The 6,446-nt window shown below is 45.5% G+C and overlaps 1 long non-coding RNA gene across 1 annotated transcript; it reads right to left on the bottom strand.

Moving 5' to 3' along the window:
* Positions 1,609 to 4,922, bottom strand: LOC102159780. The gene is made up of 2 exons (XR_002346592.1): positions 3,140 to 4,922; positions 1,609 to 3,018 (listed from the first exon to the last, which is right to left on the bottom strand). It is a non-coding gene; the product is annotated as an uncharacterized LOC102159780 (long non-coding RNA).

The raw sequence follows: 6,446 nt of genomic DNA, 5'->3' as shown, positions 1-6,446 counted from the left end.
GCTGGAGAACATCCTGCCTGCCTATCCCAGCTTTGGGTAAACGTGGACTTTATATCACCTTCTGCTCTGCCCCTCGTTTCCTGTGTTCTCACACGTTTCTCCATCCTGGCTTTGAGAAGATCTGCTCCAGGGAGAGCCCATCATGGCCCTTATCAAAGCAGCAACCCTGAGTTCATGTTGTGGCTCAGCAAGTTAAGAACCTGACTAGTGTCCATGAGGATGCGGGTTCGATCCCTGGCCTTGCTCAGTGGGTTAAGAATGCGGCGTTGCCGTGAGCTGTGGTGGAGGATGCAGACTCCACTCGGATCTGGCGTTGCTGTGGCTGTGGCATAAGCTGGCAGCTATAGCTCCGATTCAACCCCTAGCCTGGGAACTTCCATATACCACGGGTTCACCCCCACCCCCCAAAAAAGACACACACACACAAAGCAGGAATCTAGTTATGTGCCTACATACACTGTCTCCAGTGCCCACACTGCACAGTCTTTGGGGTAAGAGGAGCTCCCTTTCCTGCTGAGGCTAGAGGGGTTAGTGGGTGTGACATAGGATTACTTAGAATTGGCTGAGCTGCGATCAAAACTGGGTCTCATTCCAACACCCAGGCCCTTTCCCTCTGCCAAAATGGTCCTGGTTTTACAGCTGAGGAGAGGCTTAGCCAGTTTCCTAGTTGCCCACAACTAATGGTGGAAGCGCCCCATTGGAACTAGGTTGGGTTCATTCCAGAACCAGAGTTCTCCCCACCGTAAGGGGGAAGAAGTCAGAGGTGCTGTTTCCAGGAACCCATGGAACCAGAGGTGAGGAGGTAGAGGCTGCACACACTAACTCCGACTGATTTCCTGCTCCGCTCCATTGCTTTTTCTCTGCCTTCCCTTGCCTGTGTGTCAAAAGGGAATAGTGGCCTCTACGTGTTAGAGGAAAATGAGCTAAAATATTTTTAGCACATAGATTAGTACCTGGCTCGGGACGAGTCCTCAGTACATATTAACTGTTAAAGAGTTTCACTGGGAACCGATGGTGTTCAGAAAAGATGAGTGGGAAGCTTTGATTAGCTTCATCTGGAACCTTGGGACTCTGAGGTCATGCCACCACCACAGCCTCCAATGCTGGTCACGTCAGTCCAAGGGCCAGGACATAACTGCTTGGCAAGAGTGAGCTAAAGAAATCAGATCGGGCCGGGCTGTCCTCATTAGAGGGATAATGATTTTGCTGGTGGGCACTGGACTTAAAAGCCAGCCCTTGGAGATGGTGATCAGCCGGCACCTGTCCAGGGAGTGATTTCTAAAGCAGAGTCCACCGCTGATAGGCATCCACTGTTCATGGGCTCGGCTCCGCCTCCAGCCCTGCTCAGGTGGGCTGCAGACATCCTCTCGGGGTCTGCTGGGCAGGCCTTAATGGGACAGCCATCCTGACGAGCCTCCCCCCTGTAACCGTGGGCTTTACACAGGGTATGGATCTAACCGCGTTCACGCTGCCTTCTTATCACTCCCAACCAGGAAGTGACAGACAGAATGAAGTTTCCAAAACTTGGAGAGAGGGAGAGAAGGTCTCAGGTCTCCCTTTTAGGTTCCAGTGGAAAAGGCATACACTAGTTCAATCAGAAGGCTTTCCTTTTTTTTTTTTTAAATGGGAATGGATTTCGTTTACAGGTCAGGGATGCTGTCTGTTTGATTCTAGTTTGGACTGTAGGATTTTTGTATTACTTTGCACGGGCGAGGAGAGAAGGGTTGATGGCGTGTGTGTAACTCTCGAATCTGTCCCTTTAGGGGAATATATTTTCCTATCTTCCTTCCATCTCTGATAAAGCAGGTCATGGCCGTTTCGCATTTTAAAGTACAGCCTGTGTTTACATATAAACTTCTCAAGTACCTTCCTTCAGCATACTTTTTGGCGGTCTGCTGCTGTCCTAGAAGGTAGAATTGACTGGTTTAGAAAGCATTATTCACATGGATCTGAGGCCCGCCTAGAGCCACAATAGGGTCTTGGCCAAAGCTACTTATCACCTAAGAGAGGTCTGGATCCCTTAGCTAGCCCCAGGGGCCAGATGTATTTCAGAATTTTGAAAGTTGCATTTTTAGAAAGTAAGATGCACACACTCTAGAAGGACTTGGTCAGCACTCTGTAATCAAAGCCACTTGTTGATATTTTTATTGTAAAATTGTACAAAGATTGATTTGATTTGATACGTCAATTCAGGTTAGGGCAGTACATGAGTTTTTAAATTGCAGATTAGAAATGTGACCGCTTTTTTTTTTTTAATTTTTTTTGGTCATAGCCAAAAAAAGTTATTGGGCTATAAACTTTTTACACATGTAGGGTAATTTACATGATATATACATGTGTTCCATTTATCTATATTTTTATTATAAATATTTTTGAATATGTAAAAAAGTGGAAACCTTTTTGCACTGAACACCTCTATACGTCCTACCTAGACTTTGCAATAAACATTTTAGGATACTTCTTGCTTTTCTAACCTATCTATCCATCTAGTAATTCTTCTTTTAATCCACTATTCTTGAGAAACTGCAGCAGCAGGACACGCAGCGGCGGCAGGACACGCAACAGCTCCAGCAGCTCAAGCACCTGGGTCCTTAGTGAAAGAAAATGCCTTAATTAAAGCCCATGATTGGTAGTCTGCTGTTTAGGAGAAAAAGAAGAATTTGATCAAGGCTGTTTGTGTTTGGCTGATGCGGACAATACCGGAACTGGACAAGGAGGAAACCATCCCCTGCTGGTACCCTATGATACACTTACAGCCAAAGAGAAAGCCAAGGATTGGGGAAAAGTATAGGACATGCTCAAGTGCTGAAGATCAATGGCTGTGCTGTATCCAGAGGATTCAAGGCCCTCGAATTGGACACACCCTCTATTGAGAAGTGATTTGCCTCTAGATTCCTTCAGCACCTCTTTCGCTGTGTGGATGAAGCCCATCAGTATCTTCTGGAATTTGGAAATGATGCAACATCGGTGGTCAACTGTCTTCACATTTTGGGTCAGACTTCTGGCACAAGCTGACTCCTGATATGAACACAATAAGAACGAGATACAGAAGTCTCTTGAGACAATGATGGGAAGAATCACACTTGATTTACCAATTTCCCCCCTGCCACCCTCCCCCAACACTGAGCAGATAACTGACCAATCCAGGATGGCAGTTGCTGGCTGGGTTCCAGGCGGAATCTTGGGGTTTGTTGTGCCTGGTGGATCCACGGTAACTGGGCAGAGCCCTGTGCTGGATCAGTGCCATGGAGGGGCTGCCATCCTCTGTGGAGCTTGGCTTTGAGCTGATTCTTGGGCAGCTGAGTGAGGTGCTGGTGTTGCTGCTGCCCAATGGCTTTGGTTCACGGTCCACTTTCCAGAGCTTCCAGTGGGAGACAGTGGTGTGTCTGTATGTCATCATCCCCTTCTTGGTAGGACTCGTCTTTACATTGCGACTGCTTCGGTCTGTTCGAAGTCGACTTTACCTGAGATGTGAAAAGCAGCTCGCAAAAACATTGGCTGCACAGATTGAGGAGAAAGGCCAACTCATTGAGAAGATTTATGCTGCTCAAAAGGAGAATGAAGAGATGGAGACATCATTAGAGAAGGCCAGGCTAGAGAGAGAGTCATTAAATATACCCAGCCTCACGGTCACCTACAGAGAGATGATGAGAATCAACCTGATGTTGATGGAAGAAGTCAATTCTCTGGCTCAAGAACTGGAGAAAGAGAGAGTCATGCAGTCTAAACAAGAAGAGGAGATGGTGGAGATGCTCAAGTTCCTGGAAGATGAGAACCACCACCTCCCAGGGGGTCTTTCCAAAGCATCCTGGAGGCCAAGCACCAAGCCTTGATGGCCCTTTCCCCAAGAGTGAGCCTGGGGAGTAAAGTCATGCCATTCCCTCCCCACCACTCAGGCCTCCCCAGCTGCCAGGTCACATCCATCCCCTCTGATGGCTCCCCACCTGAACTACACTGAGGCCAGTGGATGCAGGATGGCTTGTCCAACTTGACCTGCTGAGCATGGCAGGGAGTTGCTTCCCAGTCATCTTCTCCCATCTAAATGTCTTTCCATTTTAAGAATACACCAAGAAATGTGGGACTTTCTCTATGTTCACAGAATGCTTGGGTTCTCTTTCGTTAGTGGTGAAAGAAATGTCATACTGAAGAGATATTTGTCTCTTTGACTTTTACCTATTTTGAAGCTTCCTTAAGCCACATTTCTCAAAACAGTTTTGTAACTATTATACAGTGATCTTATAAGTGAACTATATATGTATATTATTTTCTGTACAAATTGCTTTATAAGTTTGAACGTATATGCAGTTTATCAATACAGATTTTTAGATGACATAGTAATATTATTTTTCTAGAGTTAAATTCCCAATGATTGTAAGTTGGTGAAAGCAACATTTTTACCTGTGTTTGTATCATTTAAAAAAAACAATCTGTTTTGAAATAGTTAAATGGCATGCTTAGAAATAAATGTTATCATTTAAGATTTATTTTCTAATATAACAACAGTTACCTTTGAAAAATTAAACTTGATAAATTTCAAAAAAAAACCCCACTATTCTTGCTTTATTTTAAAGTCGTATAGGCATCAGTTCATTTTAGCCATAAATACATCAGCACGCATATTATTAACAGAGTTCAATATTTGTTGCTGGTTTATTTTCTAGGTAAAATTTACATAAATGAAAGGCAAATTGTAAAAATATGTGATACATTCTAACAAAAACAGATGCTTGTGAAACTCAAACTCCTAAAGGCATACATAAAATTGCCCAGAAAAGAGCTCAGATGTCCATTTCCATTAATAGAATGAGGTATTAACTGTGAAACACTCCTATAAGGAAATACTATTATGAAATTGCCATTTTTTGGAGGAGTTCCTGTCATGGCGCAGTGGTTGACAAACCCGACTGGGAACCATGAGGTTTCAGGTTCAATCCCTGGCCTCGTTCTGTGGGTTGGGGATCTGGAGTTGCCGTGAGCTGTGGTGTAGGTCACAGACGAGGCTCGGATCCTGCATTGCTGTGGCTCTGGTGTAGGCCAGCGGCTGCAGCTCCGATTGGACCCCTGGCCTGGGAACCTCCATATGCCCAAGAAAAGACAAAAAGAAAGAAAGAAATTGCCATTTTTTTGTAGTCAAAATATGTCAAATAACACACATCAGTGAAAGTGAATGATTTTATTGTTCCATGGAACTAAATGGCTAAGTGTCATCTCACAAACATAATAAGTTAAAGAAGCTAGATCTAAAGGTTCATGCTGTTTGTTTTTCTTTTTTTTTTTTTTTTTTTGTCTTTTGTCTTTATAGGGCTGCTCCCTTGGCATATGGAGGTTCCCAGGCTAGGGGTCCAATCAGAGCTGTAGCCACTGGCCTACACCACAGCCACAGCAATGTGGGATCCGAGCCGCATCTGCAACCTACACCACAGCTCATGGCAACGCTGGATCCTTAACCCACTGAATGAGGCCAGGGATCAAACTTGCAACCTCATGGTTCCTAGTCGGACTCGTTAACCACTGAACCACGATGGGAACTCCGAGGTTGAATCCTTTTGAAGCCAGTAAGTTTGAGCCCCTTACTGGCTATGTCACACAAATGCTTGCTTAATCGTCGGCATAGCTGCTGCTTATTTGTGACTTGTTCCATCCAGGATGCTCGTCCCATTGCTGGTTTGTCAGCTGACCCCGTGCACAGAGGGCAGGGAGAAACGAGAGGAAGAGGGAGCCACTTCAGACTGGTAGGTGGTAGGTTTAATAAGCAGGGAACTCATGGAGCTCATTTTAGGTGGCTACAAGACAAGCAAATTTCTGCATCCACCTGCCAGAATCTTACCAAACGTTTATACGGAAGCCTGAACTAGGCTCAGTAACATAAGCCTCCCAGATGATCTCAGCACCCCCTGACTCTCTGAAGGCGGTGTCCTTGGAACAGCTCCCACTGTGGGAACGGTTGTACATTCCAAGAACAGGGGAGGGGATGAGGAGCCTCCAGTTGCCCAGGTCCAGCTGGTGGGTCACCTGGCGGTCATGTCTCTATTACCTCCTCCAACACCAATTATGTGATAAATCATGGGAGTTCCCGCTGTGGCACAATGGGATTGGCAGCATCTTGGGAGCCCTGGAATGCAGGTTCAACCCCAGCCCGGCACAGTGGGTTAAGGATCCAGCATTGCTGCAGCTGTGGCTTAGATTAAGACTGCAGCTTGGATCTGATCCTTGGCCCGGAAGCTCCATATGCCAAGGGGCGGCCAAAAATGAAAAAGAAAAAAAAAAAAATAGAACTCACAGACTTTCCTGTTGGGAATAAAACTGAATTAACAACCTCCTGATGATGTACTGACTTATGATCATCGTACAGACTCCAGTGACAATCCTGTAATTCCTAAAGACCTCAGAGCTGTTTTTATATCCTAAATGCACCCAGGCTGCTACGATGTTTTGAAGTTTTTCCT

This window comes from Sus scrofa, chromosome 8, assembly GCF_000003025.6.
Source record: "Sus scrofa isolate TJ Tabasco breed Duroc chromosome 8, Sscrofa11.1, whole genome shotgun sequence".
In the NCBI taxonomy this organism is placed as follows: Eukaryota; Metazoa; Chordata; class Mammalia; order Artiodactyla; family Suidae; genus Sus; species Sus scrofa.
This window is presented reverse-complemented; position numbering and strand designations above follow the sequence as displayed.